This window comes from Dermacentor andersoni, chromosome 3, assembly GCF_023375885.2.
Source record: "Dermacentor andersoni chromosome 3, qqDerAnde1_hic_scaffold, whole genome shotgun sequence".
NCBI lineage: Eukaryota > Metazoa > Arthropoda > Arachnida > Ixodida > Ixodidae > Dermacentor > Dermacentor andersoni.
In genome coordinates, this window is record NC_092816.1 from 142,288,529 (window position 1) to 142,306,181 (window position 17,653).

General features: G+C 45.7%; 1 long non-coding RNA gene across 1 annotated transcript; it reads right to left on the reverse strand.

Moving 5' to 3' along the window:
- Positions 1–592: 592 nt before the first annotated feature.
- LOC140216438 (uncharacterized) lies at positions 593–13,029 on the reverse strand. The gene is made up of 3 exons (XR_011893107.1): positions 12,900–13,029; positions 10,921–10,991; positions 593–811 (listed from the first exon to the last, which is right to left on the reverse strand). It is a non-coding gene; the product is annotated as an uncharacterized lncRNA (long non-coding RNA).
- Positions 13,030–17,653: the final 4,624 nt, after the last annotated feature.

A 17,653-nucleotide genomic window follows, 5' to 3' on the forward strand; every position in this document is an offset into this window, starting at 1 on the left:
CGAGAGCTCATTGGGCGTCTGAAAGATAAGATGATGTGGGTGAGCTCGCAAAGGATAGCCCTCCTTACCTGCCGCCGCTCTCACCGCCTTCGTCAGCTGGAGCAAAATGCTCCGGTACCGCAAAGCCTCCACTGGCTAACGGCACTGTTTGCGACGGAATTACACAATGAAACCACAAACTCTACCGAAATGTTCTCCATGCAACAAATAAGCTTCTTGAAGCGCATATTTTCTTTATTAAAGCGAACGGCTAGCTTTCGAGAGCCGTTCGCCTATTTGGTTATATGCACAGTCATTGTCGACGGTTTCTGTACAATCACTTTAGATTATTGCTTTAGGTTTACCGATGCCGCCTGTTTTAATTATGTAAACACTTTTTACCGTGTATGCGCGAACAGTTCAAACATGAACAACCTATATTGCAGAAACACAGCAACAAAACCGGACTTTCTGCTCGTGTGTTCCGTGAGCGTTAGTGTCACAGCTTCCGTTTTCGAGACAGGCATGCGAGATGTGCCATTGCAAATCCCGTGTATCCGGAGCGCGACTATAACTGGAAAGTCGCACTCAGCCGCAGAGAAAGTGCCTCGTCTGTTTTTGTCACGTTTATTGTTCTCAGAGCGTGCACCCGCTGTGACATATCTCCATTGCACGAGGAGTGCACGCTATGTGGCAATCTCTATTCCACTTGTCAAGTACCCCCGCTTGTAGTGTTGGTCCCGTTCGTTGCCGGCTGCACTGCCGTCTGGTTCTTTCCTCCACTGGTTTCGTTACGGCAAGGTCTGCCCAATCCAGGGGGCGGAAGTGGAGGCTAAGAATAAAAGTTAATGCAAGAAAGAGACATTTCAATTCAGTAAACAAATGAAAAAGTCGTTTTGCACGAGACTTTGCCTCATGCGGCCGAAATATGCGATCGAATCCCTCCTCCATGACAATATTTGGTACGAGCATTTAGTGCAGGTTGTCTAGGATTTGCCTGCCTGGCTATCATGCATTTCTTTAGTAGACCTAATTGCGTGCTAATAGTTTTAAATCATCCTCCTGTCGTCATCGTCACTCATCGTGTTCCTCTTTCTTCACTCTTTCCTTCCACCAGCGAAGGGTAGCCGAGTGGATGAATGTACCTCAGGCCGACCTCTCTGAATGCAATATCATTAAACTTTTTCCTCCTCTCTCTCCGCCCCTTGGCGAAGACCAAAGCTCGTGCACTGAAAGAGCGCGTCAGCGGCCCTAGGCTTTCCATGACAAATAACAGAGATTCACATATACTAAAGACGGCATGCCACCAAAGCCTGATTTTCATCAACTTCCGTGGTGCGTTTTAGCCTTGTGTCCCATTTCTTGGCATGACGACATCAGAAAATAAATTGTTTAGCAAGCTATAGGTAATGTCAAGCGACGAGGGATACCATCTTTTCTCTGGTAAATGTACGTACACAAACACTTGGGAATGCGTTTGTAACATATCGCCATCAGCAGAAGTAGCCTATCTTTACGTTCGTGTTGGACGAAGGTCCCTTCCTGCGACCTCCAATTACCCCTGTCTCGCGCCAGCTGATTCAAACTGGTGCCGGCAAATTTCCTAATTTGAACACGCCACGTAGTTTTCTGACGTCCTCGATTGCACGTCCATTCCCTAGGAACCCAATCTGTAACTGTAATGGTCCACCGGTTATCTATCCGACCCATCACACGTCCTGCCCAATTTCATTCTAGAGCGCAGCTCTTAGGCGCCCGTTGCTGCGGCACGCGCTGGAGGCGACGTCGTCGGCGGCGGCACAACTGAGCCAACAAGCGCAGTGACAGATGAAAAGATGAAAATCGGCGAGAACGAAGAGGCCCGAGGACGAAAGCACAGAGGAGGGCGCAGCGGCACCATGAGACGGAAAGCGCAGGAAGGTATGGAGAAAGCGTGACGAGAAAAGCATAGCGCGTCGACAATGGCTACGAAATGGCCCTAGAGTAGCGCGTGCTGTCTGCGAGGTCTGTATACAACTGCGTTCAAATTATTTAGGCAGCTGCGCACAAATTTAGCATTAGGGAGTATCGGAATTATTGGTGAATTTTTTTCCTAATGGCAACTACAATATCAGTTAACGCTCGAGATCAACTTGCTCGCTGATCCACACAACTCTCTTGCTGTCTCTTAACGTTACCCCTAACATTTTTCGTTCCATCGCCCTTCGCGCATTCCTTAGCTTGTTATCGAGCTTGAATGTTAACCTCCGATTTTCTGATCCATGTGGTAGAACCGGTAGAATGCAATAACTGTGCACTTTTCTTTGAAATATTACGTCTGACGGCTGGCCGTCTGGCCAGGAAAATACTTATTGAAGAAGCGCGAAAAGATTCACCGAACAAGATAAGTGAAGATTTAATTACGTTTCGGCTGCCCATACGGGGACGTTGTCCAAAATAAAACCAAAATACAGGCACAATGCATTTATGTACGTTACAGTACGTGACGCAAGTAGCGAGTACACACCGTCAGAAGTTTCCCGTCATTCCTATAGCGTGTGTGCCGTGGTTTGTAAATGCAGGGATTCTAGATCCCACATGAACAGCAAGGGCACTCAAGGCCACGTGCCGTTTTCGGACATCATACTGACGACGTTTCACACATTTCATGAAGTCACCCGTCTCGCCAATACACTCGTAATCACAGTTCTCGCATGTTATGACGTAAACTTTTCTGAGGCAACGTGTCTTTTACGTTTACTAAAGTATTTCTTCGTTTGCGAGTGGGCACATGCAAAAATGACGTGGTACCTGCAAATGATACGAGCGATGGCCGCACTATTGCTAGGGACATATGGAATGGCATCTCTCTCCTTCCGAGACGACGTAGGACGCTGTCTTGCTGGGAGTGACGCTTTATTCCGTACCGAGGGTAAAGAGGACGGAGGGTAGCCACAGGTTTCTAAATCTTCACATATGCTCTCAATATCACACGTGCGGCCCTTCTGGCTTGTGCGAACGGTTCTTGCTAGCTGTAACAACGTAGTTGGAACAGATGTTTTGTGCGAATTCGGATGTAACGTGCTAAAATGCAGGTAAGCGGATGTATGTATGGGCTTCCTGTAGACGTTGCAAGAAACGTCAGAATCACGGCGCTTGAAAATAACATCAAGAAATGGCAAACAACCGTTTGCTTCTTGCACGGCAGTAAACTGAATCGCGTTTTCCACACTCGTAAGACGAACAGTGAAGACAGTGAAAACATCCTTGTGAATTATGGAGAAGCAATCAGCTACATATCTCAGAAAAACCGTCTCATGATCAGGGTCCTCTGTGAGTAATTCAGTTAAATATATGTACTCCTGTACAATTGCTATAGCCTAATTGGTGGCCTTGAAGTATTATCCCCCGCCAGGTTGTTGCACATTATTTTTATCCTATGCATCTTAATCTTGATCCCCATCCTTGCGTTTCTTGGTGAAGACCTCCAATCATTTGTTGTAATTAATTCCCATTCTTGCTGAACAAGACAATGTCATCCGCGAACCCAAAGTTGCTGAGATATTTGCCGTTGATTCTAACCTCGAAGCCTTCCCAGTCTAATAGCTTGAATACTTCTAAGCATACAGTGAATAGCATTGGAGAAATTGTGTCTGCTTGTGCCACCATTTTCTTGATAGGTAATTTTCTGTTTTTCTTGTGGGGAACTAAGGTAGCCACGGAAGATTTTCAGGCATTTCCAAACCCATTAACGAATGCATTCGTGCACCTTGATTACGCAAAGCTTCTATTACTGCTTGAATCTGTACTCAATCAAAGGCCTTTTCTTAATGTATGTGAGCCATATTAAGGGGTTAATTGTACTTATGAGATTTCTCGATTACCTGTTTGATTAAATGGATGAGATTCATTGTAGAATAACTATTCCTGAAGCCAGCCTGTATATTTGTTTGACTGAAGTGTTGCCCTTAATCTATTAGAAATTAGCTTGGTAAATTGTTTATGCAATACTGAAAGAAAACTAATGGGCCTATCATTTTTCAGTCTTTTACGTCTTCCATCCTGTGTATTAGTATAATGTTAGTATTTTCCCAGCGCTCTCGTACGCTTGAAGTTGTGAGGGCCACAAGCATTCCAAGCATGATATCTCCTTCATCTTTGATTACATCGACTATTCAGTCATCTCTTCCTGCTCCTTTTCTCCGGCTCTTGTGTTGGAACTTGGAAGGCCCTTGGAACTTCTTTGCTAGTTACATAAAGAGCATATGTACCCTGTTCATCACTACTTCGTATGAACGTAGCGTGGCTGCTCTGGCTACTCTACAATTTAGCATAGAATTCTTCTCCTGCATTTACTATGTCATAAAGATTGATGATGACGTTACTCTGCTTATCTTTCAGTTCGTAAATGATGGCTTGTCCAATGCCAGGTTTTGTTATCACTGACCTCATGCTGCGGCCATTTTTTATTGCTTCCTCAAGCATTCCCACGTTATAATTTCGAATATCTCTTACTTTCTTCTTGTGGATCAGTTTTGACAGTTCAGCGAATTTTATCTGATCTCCTAAGTTAGACACTTTCATGCTTTCACGCTCCTTTATTAGGTCCTTCGTTGCTTTGGAGAGCTTACCTAGTCGTTGGTTTGGTTCCCTGCTTCCCACTTTTTTTTTTGCTTCTGAAATCAGCCGATTTATGGTTCCGTTCATTGCTTTATATAGCCTGTCCTAAAGCTACATATCTGTTTGCGAACACCAGTCTGAGTTCGTCTGCCTTGATCTTACTGCGGCCAAGTAGACCTGTCTCTTTTGAACTAATTTTACTCTCTCTTCCCTTGAAACTGAGATAAATCCTAGACGTGTCTAACCTACTGTAACGTAGTAGTGGCGGTAAAGTACACAGTAGTAATAGTGTGAATGACGAAACTAAACTTTATTGGGCGAGCCTGTGCCCACAAAAAAAGTTACTCTTAAAGCACAGCGACAGCGGCGAGCACAGTCAGCGATTCTGAAAATATCTTCTGCTGGTCAAGCGCGTCGGCTTTTATACACGAGTCAACGAAGGTTCCAGAGTAATTGGTGGTGCCCGCGTGTGTTCAAGAAAGTTCTGCGCAATTCGCGTCGCACATGCAATCAGATTACGCAAGCTTCAGTGAATACAGGACCATCGATAACATTCGAGAAATTTCCGATAGATGCAGGTGCGTCCCGCGCTGAGCGATAACATTTGTTAGACGGTGAAACGTAGTCACCCGAAAAGATAAACAAGTCCACGTGTCACGGCCCCCTCCCCAAAAGCATCCTCCCGAAGTTACAAAGATAACAGGAGAGCGAAAATAACACTTAACAAATGAAAGAAAGAACACAAGCAAAGAAACAAAGTCCCAAGTAACACGGACTAAAACAGAAAGCCTAAAATACAGCTATGCAAAGTCCCAAAGTTCGCTAGCACTCGTAGAACGGCTTAAGTTGCACAGCGTTGACTCTTTCAGGTCCTGAGTGGTGCCGCTGTGATAGGGAAATGCGGTCGGGCACGACCTCATAGTTGAGTGCGCCAATGCGTCGAGTGATCTTGTAGGGTCCAAAATATCGGCGTAAAAGCTTCTCGCTAAGTCATCCTCGGCCGTATTAGGTGTCTTCCTGCGGTCCGAACTTAGGGGCCTTCCCACACCATCCTAACTTTCTTCAACTTGGTGGCGAAGGGTCCACTCACGACTGAGTAGTCGACTCCTGTGTCTACTAATGCAGTGACTGCGTGGCCGTACAGCAATACATCAGGGGTTGGTGGCTCTTTATTTTGTCTTCCGGTTAGGTCTAGGCGTCCAATCCCGGCGGCGTCGCGTTGACGTGTGGCTGGTACTTCACCTCGTCAGGTCCTTGGTCGGTGCATTATTTCTTTTCAGGCTTCGTCGGGATGGCGGCGTGTCCTTGTTATGTTTTCTAGATAGTGTCTTCGGCGTCTTCGTTGGCGGCTGAGGATCTTCATTTCGACGAATACCAACTGCAGCTCCATCGGTTGCTGCTTTGAGTTTTCCTGATATGGGCTAGGCCAGTGTATGGTCGGCGCTGCGGCGACAGGTAGCGGCCTGGTGACGGTGAACGAGTCGTCCAGGGCTCCACAGGGTGGTGGCGACGTAGTCGGCGATATTTCGAGAGCGTTCACCTTGCTGCGGGCGCGGAGAGTTGATGTCGAACCCTCGTACTCCTATTTCGCGGTAAGGACATTGGCGGTCGACATGTCCGACTTCCCCGCAGGTATAGTAGAGCGGGCGGTGGTCGGGGGCGTGCCAAATGCCTGTCTTCCTCGGATAGCTGCGCTGGGCGACGGGTGGGCATCCTGTTGGCAGTGGGGGTGTACGACAGAATTCCTGCGGTACGGGGCCCCGGCGCGGTCGATGAGGGGAACTTTGACGGCAGGCGATGGCGGCGCAGGCCATCGCTTCCGGCTGGGGCTGCGGTGGTTGTGGTTGCACCTTAGGAACTTGAAGTGATCGCTGAACCTCTTTTTTGACGATGTGGGCGATATAGGCCACTTGAGGCTGCGACCTTGCAAAGAGCTTCTGCAGTTCCTCGCGAACGACCGCTCTGATGCTATCTAACAGGTCGCCGCGGCCGTGTGCTTTAACGTCACTGTAGTTTGCGTCAGCGGTCGGTGGTTGTTTTGCCTTGTCCGCATATCGAGCGTCATCTCAATTGTTGTGGCCTGGGAAACAAATTGGGCAACGGTCTTACGCGGGTTGCGTATCAATCCCGATAAAAGCTCTTGCTTTATACCGCGAATCACAATGTGAGCTTTTTTCTCTTCCGACATGTCTCGGTCAGCGTGTCGGAAGAGGCGAATCATCTCCTCCGTAATGATCGCGATGTTCTTGTTCGGTACCTGCATTCGGGTTTCCAGTAGATCTTGCGCTCGCTCTTAGTGCACGATGCTCGTGAGCGTGTGCAGGGAGCCGTTGATGAACAGGTCCCATGTAGTCAGGGTTGATTCCCGGTTCTGAAACCACGTCCTGACGGCGTCTGCTAAGGCGAAGTATACACATGCCAGAGCTTGTCGTCGTAGTTCCAGTTGTTCAATGCAGCGACCCCTTCATATGTCTCCAGCCAGTTATAGGGGTCTTCAAATGATGATCCACGGAAGGTCGGTGGCTCCCTGGGCTGTTGCAGCATGGCGGGAGGCGTTGGGGCTGCGATTGGCGTTGACTTGGCGACGATCTTCATGGTCGTCTCAGACAAAAGTCCGTAGTCCGGGGGCAGTTCTTGCAGCCTGTGGCTACCTCGCTGGTTCTTGGTGACGTTGGTGTTGTCTTCTTCGTTCGGGCTTCGGTCACGGCTTTGCGGGGGTGTCCGGTACATGAACGCAAAGGACTTCCAGCAGATGCTACGTTAATACTGTGAATGACGAAACTAACTTTTATTGGGCAAACCTGTGGTCACAAATACAGGCTACGCTTAAAACCCAATGATAGCAGTGAACACATTCGGTGATCGTCGAAAATCTCATCTGTCGGTGAAGGGCATCGGCTTTTATACACCAGTCATCGAAGGTTCCGGCCTAAACGGTGGTGACCGCATCTCTTTCAGAAAGTTCTACACAATTTGCTTCGGAAGTTCAATCAGATTACACAAGCTTTGGTGACAACAGAACCATCGATAGCATTCTAGAAACTTCCGATACATGCGGCCGCGTCCCGCGCGGACCAATAACATTTTTTTTTACACGGTGAAAATATTCACTGAAAAAGATAATGTCTACGTGTAACTATGGTAACTGCACCCCCACGCCACCTTTACCCTATCTCACACCTCTACATTCCATACTATACTGGGATCGGCAGAGATTATGAAACCTATTTCATTTCTTGTTTGTCCATGAGGACTGTTCCAAGTCCACTTACCCGTTACTGTGATTCCCGAAAGAGGTATTAATTATTTGGAGCCTGTTTCTTTCGAGAATTCTACCACCATCTCTCATTTAGTGGTCCCAGTATTGGCTTACTCGCGAATTTCTTCGTCACCAGCCTATTTTTTCACCACTTTTGAATTGAAGTCGCACATGACTACAGTATACTGAGTTTTCATGTTCTTCAGTGCTAATTCAATACCTTCATAAAATTGTTGGACTTCTTCATCATCATGACTGGAGGCTAGAGCATAGGCTTTCACTACCGTTATTCTATATCTCCTGTTCCGCTTCAGTATGACGGCTGCTACTGTTTCATTAATGATGTAAAATTCATAATTGTCATTATCGCTTAAAAATCCTACCCAGTATTCTGTCTTATATGGAAGGCTTCTGTAGCAGTGGACCTTTTCCAACATGTACAATGTGTTAACTACCCAGTACAATGTTTTTACACTGCTAATTAAAAGACAGTCTCCATAACGACTGTTTCAGCGCTACTCCTGGATCTAGATAACGGAGGTACACAGGCGAAGGGGCCGCCTTAATGTTGAAATAATGAGAGCAAACATCCATGACGAACTTTGCGTTACAGAAAAAAATCATTGTCGAGACGTAAAAGGAATCATCGCCTTTCGCTACATTGAGCAAAAAAAAAAAAACATGAAACACCGTCACATGTCTGAGGAATTCCTATGTGTTATGACCAGACAAGTTATGCAAAATTTTTTGTATTACAATTTGCTTTTTTTGATTGTTACATGCCTTTAAAATGTGTATACATCCGAGAGCTGCCTTGAATATTCTTGCTCGCTCAATATTTTCTCAGTTGTTTATAGAGGCTTTAGTCTTTTTATTGTTTGGAATGTTACCTGTAATCTAAGTTCTACAATACCAAGGGACGGTACCAAATACATGACCATTACACTACAATGAGTAGCTGCCATGCAAGCCTCCAGCGGAACTCATTCGAATACATGTTCTGGCGTTGCGACTCAACACAGTTACAGAAGCCACTAATTTGGATCTTCCCTATCTCCTGAATTACCCTTTGCTTTGTAACAAGCTACCGGCGCTACAATTCGCGACAAGAGCGGGCGCAGCCCGCTGTTGTCGCGAAGTATAACGCCAGAGGCCTTCACCGTGTCATTGCTTCCTCTGACGAGGCAGATCATTCACGCCATCGCACATCAACAGTCTCGGTCGCGGCAACTATTAGTAGGCGGCGTGGCACGTAAAACCTATTGCTCACCATACGAACCACTCCACCATAGCTGCTGCGCCGATCACGGCTTAGCCGGGGTCTTCAAGACACTGCTGTAAAACGTTTGAAGCTCGTTATTTATTCAAAGAAAAAAAAAACTGCTTATGTTATTTTGAGTCGGAAATCGTCACATCGGGATTCCACCGGCTCTACATAACTATACTGGAAGAATCGCGTCTGATTTTGGAATCCTAAATGCCTTTCTACTTTTATTTGAGATAACTGATACATATAGTGATACGTATAGTGACGTGAAGCGGCTGTGATGGCAAATAGCACCTTCCTTTGCAAAACGTCGGGTGATGGCCGTTTTGGCATTCCACGTGGAATGGTGCTCCTTCACAGCGGATCCCCATATGCTTCTTGCGGGGCACGTCTTATTACATGCTGCCCAATTGTTTAGTTGTATACTATACAAACGGTCCGTCGTTTGCGTTTTACGTATTCATGCTAGCAGGGCATGGCACAAAACTCCGCATTAACACGACACGCATCATTCCGTCTTTCCTTTTGCCTTGTTACCTATGCGTTCAAATACGTCTTCCGCGGTTCAGAAACACGACACCTTCTGCGAAACACGACGCTCTTCCTCAGGGAGACATTACATAGACGAAAAATTATTATTTAATGAAGGTGTTTAAGAACGACGACTACTGGCAAAAAAAAAATGAAATGGGACCAACGCTGCCAGAATCGTGCACGGCTCTTCTTTTTTTTTTTTTTCTTATTCTCTCGCATGCCACATTCTCACTGGTAGTACGCGAAAACATTTTCGCCGCGTAAGTTAGCGTTTACGTGCTTCTAATTGCTAGAGACTATCATGACACCCGAGTTACCACTCAAGCAGGCTGCGATAGTCAAGATTCAAGTTATACATATAAAACATGAAATTCGAAAATTAAATACAGTGTCACTTCACAGTCTCCAGTAAGGACCGAAAGCGCGCTACCTCGGTGTACCCACGCTGAAATAGACAGAGGTGGCCGCGGCTGCAGGCAGCTCATTTTGTTTCGATTTGACTGTGTTAACTAAACTCACTTCCTTGTTAGCGAAACGTAGTAAAATCACAGGCCATACTTGCACGTATCTAAAATATTTTGTTCTAAATTTACTATTTTAGATGCTCGTTAGAGTTGCTATTTCTCAAGTACTTTTGCAAATCATTGTTTATTTCAACAGCAGCAATAGTTTTTGTTTGTAGGTATTCTGTAGATATCCCTCGAATGCATTTCGCAATAAAGTCAAAGGCGAATATTGAATCGCAGATTGCCTAGTTAGTGATGATAGCGATATCGTCAAAAAGAAAATAGGGGCAGACAGAAAATTTGAAAAGTAGCTCCTGTCTCAGTGTGAACAAGAGGTTTCAGAAATTCAGCTCATTTCTTTTGTACCAGAATATAAAATTCATAAATGTTATCAACAATTCTGAAACTATCTTCTGATTCAACAAAGTGCTTTCTTGAGTATTAGATGCTCCGCTACAACACATTTGAAATCTCGGTACTTATTAGTAAACGTTTCGTCTGTTGTACAGTACCTTATATTACTAACTTTCCTTGGGTGATTTATACATGTCCGGCACAAGCCGCTGGAAATAGCAAACAATGACGCTTTTCACTGCTCTGTTGTCATTAACTCTCGAGGACCAGGTAATGAACCCTTTTTTGTGCCCTTGCAAACTGCACAAATTTATCTGAAAATTTAAGTCTACAGGAAAGGTGATTTTGCGTGATGCTGCTGTGGTACTGACAGTTTTTTTTTTAGATTCGCGCAAATTTCTAAAGAAATTGTATCTTCTTACGCCGCCCCCGGGAGCAAGGCGAGGTGGCCATCCAGGGCCTGGAGGTCCTTGGGCTGCAGTTCCATGATAGGCTGTTCAAAGAAGCAGGGCAAAATAACTTATAATATGTACCGAAAGGAACGTAGTACAACGAATTCTTCTAATCTTATGAATCGAATTGTGTTTTATGGTCACATTTTCTTAAATGCGAGGGTAGATGCTTTAGAGCATACAGGGGTATGGGATGGGGGTGAATAAAGATGATTAAATGAATGAAAAATATTTGCGGATCTAATGAAGTCCAAGAGGGATCGATAATGTGGTGCATGCGTCCATGCAGTGTAATCGCTAGGATTACGCGGCGAAAGTCCAGCTGGTGCGAGGCGCCGGAGCCTATTATTCGCAGCCATATGAAATTTTACTGAAAATATTTTGAACATTTCTTACAGCTCATTCGACCGCGTCTACTTCCATATATGTTTGTGGGAGGAATACTAAGAAATAAAGGATAGACAATTTCCGCGTGCATAAAAGTGGTTCATGTAGCGGCCGCACTGGTGCAATGGGTGAACTAATGAGTTTGAAAGTAGACGTTGAAGGTATCACGATTGTCACTAAATATTAGGCAATATTTTCAAAGCTGAAAACGCCCTTTGGTCGTGGTGTGAGGGTGTCAGAACGCATAGTATTTCTACGGAACACATAATATCACGTCTACGAGGAAATAATCGCAAACATTCATCAGATTTGGCCATACCGACAGCTGGTGGTATCACTGAAATACTTGTACCGGCAAAGCAAGAATGGTTTTCACCGGCCCGCGTATTTCAATGGTGTGCCAAGGGACATTCGCAGGAAAACAGCTAGTGCGCGCCTGTAGAAGAAAGACGTCATAGGGGTGAGATTGCACTTGAGTCTTAATACCTAACATTGTGCTGTGTAAACATTCATCAGATTTGGCCATACCGACAGCTGGTGGTATTACTGAAATACTTGTACCGGTAAAGCAAGAATGGTTTTCACCGGCCCGCGTATTTCAATGGTGTGCCAAGGGACATTCGCAGGAAAACAGCTAGTGCGTGCCTGTAGAGGAAATACGTCATAGGGGTGAGATTGCACTTGATTCTCAATACTTAACATTGTGCTGTGCAAAGCGGTGACAGCAATATTTAAGGTGGTGGAATCTTGTGTAGATTCGACCGCATGAAATAGAATATATTTATCAAGACACAGGCGTGATTTACATGACCTAAAATTATTGCTTTTCCTTGTGCTGTTGCTATAACTTTCATTCAAGCCCCACTGAAAGATCTATTATACCTGCCCATAAGCAAGCTTTCACAACATTGAATCACAGGTCTACAAACGTAGCTGCGTTGACACTTCGAAATTTAAGCACCCAGAGTACACACCAGCTGTTGGCCATGTGGAGTGCTGTAAACAACGTTTTCTATCACTCGAATTAGGTATCCAATTTCATTACACGCCAAAAGTGCCGACTTTCTTGCCCTGTTGTCATGTTATGACCAACTTGTAATACGGATTGCAAAAACTGTATTGCAAGGAAGTAATAAGTATTTACTGATAACATTGAATAACGAGGTATATTGCGGCGTGCAGTTCACTGCTTCGCAGCTCATAGCATTTAAAATAGCGCAATGCAGTGTGCGGTATTTAGCGCTTCCCTAAGTGAAACAATTATCACTCATCACCGCTTTAAAGTTATGAACGCTCTTCACAGTATTAGGGCAATGAATATGGCAGGTTTGCATGCCCATCTGAGCATACCACTCTCCTTGCGAAAGACACTAGATATTGTTCACTGATTTGACCTATTCTCGTATGCGAACATCAATGTGTCAGTATGCGCCTACGTGATGTAGCTCACATATCAAATTGAACGTTAGGCAATGCCTTGCACCTGTGACCACATTAAGCTAAGCCGCAATAAGCTAACCTGCGTGGAAAAATGCAGCGCATACGATAATTAACGTGCTCACCCAGTTCGGCAATCAGCCCTATCACCAAAAAAAATGCGCACTGCTTCATATTCAACAGCTTTTGTCGCGGGAGTCTTCGTTCGAAATTCCAGGAGAATAGTGCGCTGAGCGCTACCGGTAACTCCAAACTGGCGCTCACTTTATACTATTCTCCCAAAATCAGAACTTCGTTATTCACAGCGCTTGTCACAAGCGTACACGTGATAATGACACATTGTTTCAGAGCTGTGCTGGTGATGACTCATCACGAGATATTGCGCAGGAAAACACGCAGCTACGTTCGTTATGTCCGGTTACACTTGGGAAAATTAATGTGAAACATAGGAAACTATACCATGTGTTACTTTCCTCGTCTCCTGTACGCGTGCTACACGACAGTAAACAGTGACTCGCAACAATTTGGAAAACTTTCAGGAACTACAAGATGCATAGATTATACCTCCTTTCACCTACTCACTAAACTGTCATGGCTTGCCTACTAGCAGCAATTATTATTATAGAAAGCTACGAATAGCCCTGTCCCTAGCATCATAAAACATCTACGTTCGGCGACAACACAGCTGCGTGGCAACAAACTAAAAAAAAAGCATCCATCATGACTCATGAAACGAACCTCCGTCTAGATATGTTTTTGTCGATATGTAAATGAACGCTACGATGATATGAGGATCGACTGATGTGCTTACTGCACCCATATTGGTACAATATTGTCGCCATAAATAGCCGCAGTGTTAGCGTTAGATACATGTCCACTGCTCAATGAATGCCTCTTCCACGAAGCGCACATTACCGCTGTCTACGTTAGGTGAACCGATGCTCTCCCTGCAAGTTTTCTGATGTTCACATTCGACCTAACGCTCTGCTTCACCAGATCGCATGTCTCTTTCCATATAATTCACTCAATTGTCGTCTGAAGCTTCATTCTACGTTGTAGGATAATTATTACGTTTAAAAATACGTACATAGTGCTCCCCTTTGATTCTGCGTGTCACTGGCCGATGTTCAGCACTGCCGAAATGTATGAAACATTGCGTCTCGTCGCTGCGAACAAACACGCAGTTTCGAACATATGTGCAGACTTGAACGCCCCATATGTTAGCCCTGAAGATAGTAATCACGAAGCGGGAAAAAATCACGAATATGTGAGACCAAATAGGCGGTTATTACTGATTCATTTCTTTGAATGCGGAGATGCTGGTATACAGGAAAGAAATTTCATTGCTGTCGTGGGCTGATTTATTTATTTTTTGTCTTACCATAATCCTCACGTTTTAATCGGTGTAGAATATCCCAGTCACGTAATGGCCGCATAGTAGCCGGCAATGATAACGATGAAATCTCGTTCTTACTGGAAACAATTTAAGCTGTTTTATTCGAGATATTTAACGGTTATCTTGCCCAATATAAAATGCCAGAGCTGAGAAAATCAGAATCTTCCAAAATAATGCTTCATGGAAAGTCTTAAGCAAGAAGTTTCTCAACAGCATTCAGGCATTAGTGACCTTAAGGAAAAGGGGTTGCCGGTTTAAAAGGAAGTGCCTGAATCAAAGCACGCATTATGAGTAAAATGTTGCGAACTTTAACAAGAAATCGAAAGCATTATGGGAGTAGTAAGAGTTCTATTTGTCTCAAACTTGTTTTGTATCTTGTGTGCTTCACTGGAAAGCGTAAGTCTCAGTGGTGTCAGCTGGACATACCTTATATGTTATTGAGACGCACGAACGGCAGCGAATGGTCGAACTATTGTGCCGTCGTCCTATGCACTAAAAGAGCCAAAAATAGTACGAAAGAACAGCAGAACATTTGCATTTATCACTACGCCATGCACTAAGTCATGCGGGATACTTTGTTTTACCGATATCCTACTGTTCCGTGCGATGATCGTCGGATTGAACATTCACCAGTGCGAGAGAGCAATCGCAATCCTGACAAAATAGTAAAGCTTCATTCAGTGAGAATTGTAGTATCAGTCGGCTTCTCCAGCTGTGGACAATTCCAGAGACTCTGCTTTCTCTTTCTTCCGTTTCATATTAGCGTTTTGCATCTGACCGCTGCTTTTGCTAAATTCAGTTCCATGCTGTTTTTATGCCGATAACAATTACACGGACTGTCAAGGCGTGGTCGCGCCATTGGCGCCTTCTTGCTGCCCTAGTTTCGACTGCGCCTGTGTGGCCTACGCGGGGATGCTCAGACCTTGAGAGTTTTCGTGGCCGCTCCAGCGAATCCAGTGTTCGCCTAATTGCTGCCGCAGTAAAACAACCTTTCGGCCCCTTACTCCAGCTCCCCGCTTCTTCAAAAACAATGTTTTTTTTGTCAGCAAGCTATGCCCTCTTCGAATAAAAAAAGTCCTTTGGCAGCTTGCTGACGATGTTATCAAAAATATGGTCGATCATAATACTGCACTGAACGAACATGCTTTAAAGGCACCGTTCTGTGAACATACCCGAAACTGTGCATGACTTCAAATAATACATGAAATGTATACTTGTATTATTCAGTATAGCGTCCGCCTTTTATTTGATTCTCAGCCGTGTAACCGAGTGATTTTCTATAGAAATAGACAGCGCATAAAGGAGAAATAATTTGTCTGTCGCTCGGAGATAAGGTAATTTTACAGAAGGATTACGTGAGAAATATGAGTTGACCATGTTCAAAACGCTGCGGGCCGGCGCGGCATTGCACTATATTCGGGATCGGCTCACGTCTTGGGAGTGCCTAACGCTTGCTTCAACTCCGCCGTGGGTGGGGTCGGTATTGCACTTTATTTGGAATCGGCCCACATATATGGAGTGCTTAACGCCTGCTTCACCTCCGCCGTGGGTGGGGCCAGTATTCCACTTTATTTGGGATCGGCCGACATATGTGGAGCGCTTAGCGCCTGATTCACCTCCGCCGTGGGTGGGGCCAGTATTGCACTTTATTTGGGATCGGCCCACATATATGGAGTGCTTAACGCCTGCTGCACCTCCGCCGTGGGTCGGGCCAGCATTGCACTTTATTTGGGATCAGTCCACGTCTGGTGAGTGCTCAACGCCTGCTTCACCTCCGCCGTGGGTCGGGCCAGCATTGCACTTTATTTGGGATCGGTCCACGTCTGGTGAGTGCTCAACGCCTGCTTCACCTCCGCCGCGCGTCGGCCCAGCATAGCACTATCTTCGGAATCGGCCCACGTATGGGTAGTGCTTAACCCCCGCGTCACCTCCGCCGCCGGTAGGGCCGGTATTCAACTATATTTGGGATAGGCCCACGTATGGGGAGCGCTTAAAGCCCGGTTAACCTCCGCCGCGGGTCAGCCCAGCCTTGCACCTTCGGGATTGGCTCACGTATGTGGATTGCTTACCGCCTGCTCCACCTCCGCCGCGGGTCGAGCCGGTATTGCACGATCTCCGGGATCGCCTCCCGTATGGGGAGTTTCTTGCTTACGACACGAAAATTTCCTTGGAGGGTGGAGGTATCCAGCTTCACTGTAAAACTGTCTGTTTACCGATCGAAGGCTTCGAGCACTGGTGCAATTGTATTTCCATCCTACATACTCTAAGCAACCTTTCAAAGCATGTTCCTCATTCTAGGCAGTGAAATCAGTTTACTATTCGCATATTCGCTGTTGACGCTATCTACCATGTATGCACAACTGCAGGATCTCATATATGCTGGTCACCGCCACAAAGAATGCAGTTGCTGCTTTTCCGGTAGTGAAGCATCAATTTGGGGCAACAACGTCATACGCAAGCTTTTCATGGAACCGACCGACTGCATTTCAGCGTCGTTCCATACTATTGGGAAAGGAACTATGTGGATACTTGGAGCACCGACATTATTGCCGTGTTCTCATTGTATCAACAGCCTATGTGCGGACCACGCGCGGATGTTATAACGTTTCCAGAGACACGCAGTCAATTCGGCTGCAAAACAGGACAAAGCCAAGTGAGCACACCATCGCGCTCCCCACAATCGGCTCTCCAGTGGAGCTAGGGCAGTTTTCTGGGCTTCGCTTCTTGTATGCTCGTTGTGAGCACACACACCGGCATACAGTGGTCAGAGAGAAATGGTATAGTACAAACGCTGAAGGATTTTCATTTGGTCTCTTTTCGTGCACTATAAATAGGCTACGCCTCCAACGTCACTAGTAGCGCTCCTCAAGACGCCAACGTAAACTACGCCTGCATGTAGGCCTTCTACACAATCGTTATGAGACGCCTAGTCTAACGGCAAGGACGATGCTCCTGCTGCGCAGGAGTTTCCTCACGTGCTGCTCTCGCTTGAATTGTTCAAATATTGTTCAAGGAGCGCCAACGCGATCCGAAACTTTGCTATGGTACTCAATGCTTCGCCTACAAGGCAAAACTATCCGCCCTTCTTTTTGATGAGTCATGTGGTCAATACTTTTTCAGAATTGTCAAAACGCAGCCCAAGCAGCCCATGTGCTACCACAGCACGAAGAGAATCTAAAATAGGGCACACATGTCCGATCACGTGTCTGACAATTTTAGCTACGCCCCTCGCGGTCGAGGTACGGTTGTGAAAGCATAAGCGAAGTACTCTAGACGTCCTACTGGGATGCCACGTCCACATCACGGCGCACCTGCGTAAGGGTGCCCCCTCGAAAAAATTAACAAATTTGAATGCCGTAGCAGCCACTGCCAGGGTTGTATTGATTACTTTTTATGGATGCAAATAAAAGAAGCATATGCGGCGGGGTCCGGGTGGCTTCTAGCATTCGTTACGTCTAACTGAACGCTGCACGAGTAGGCCGG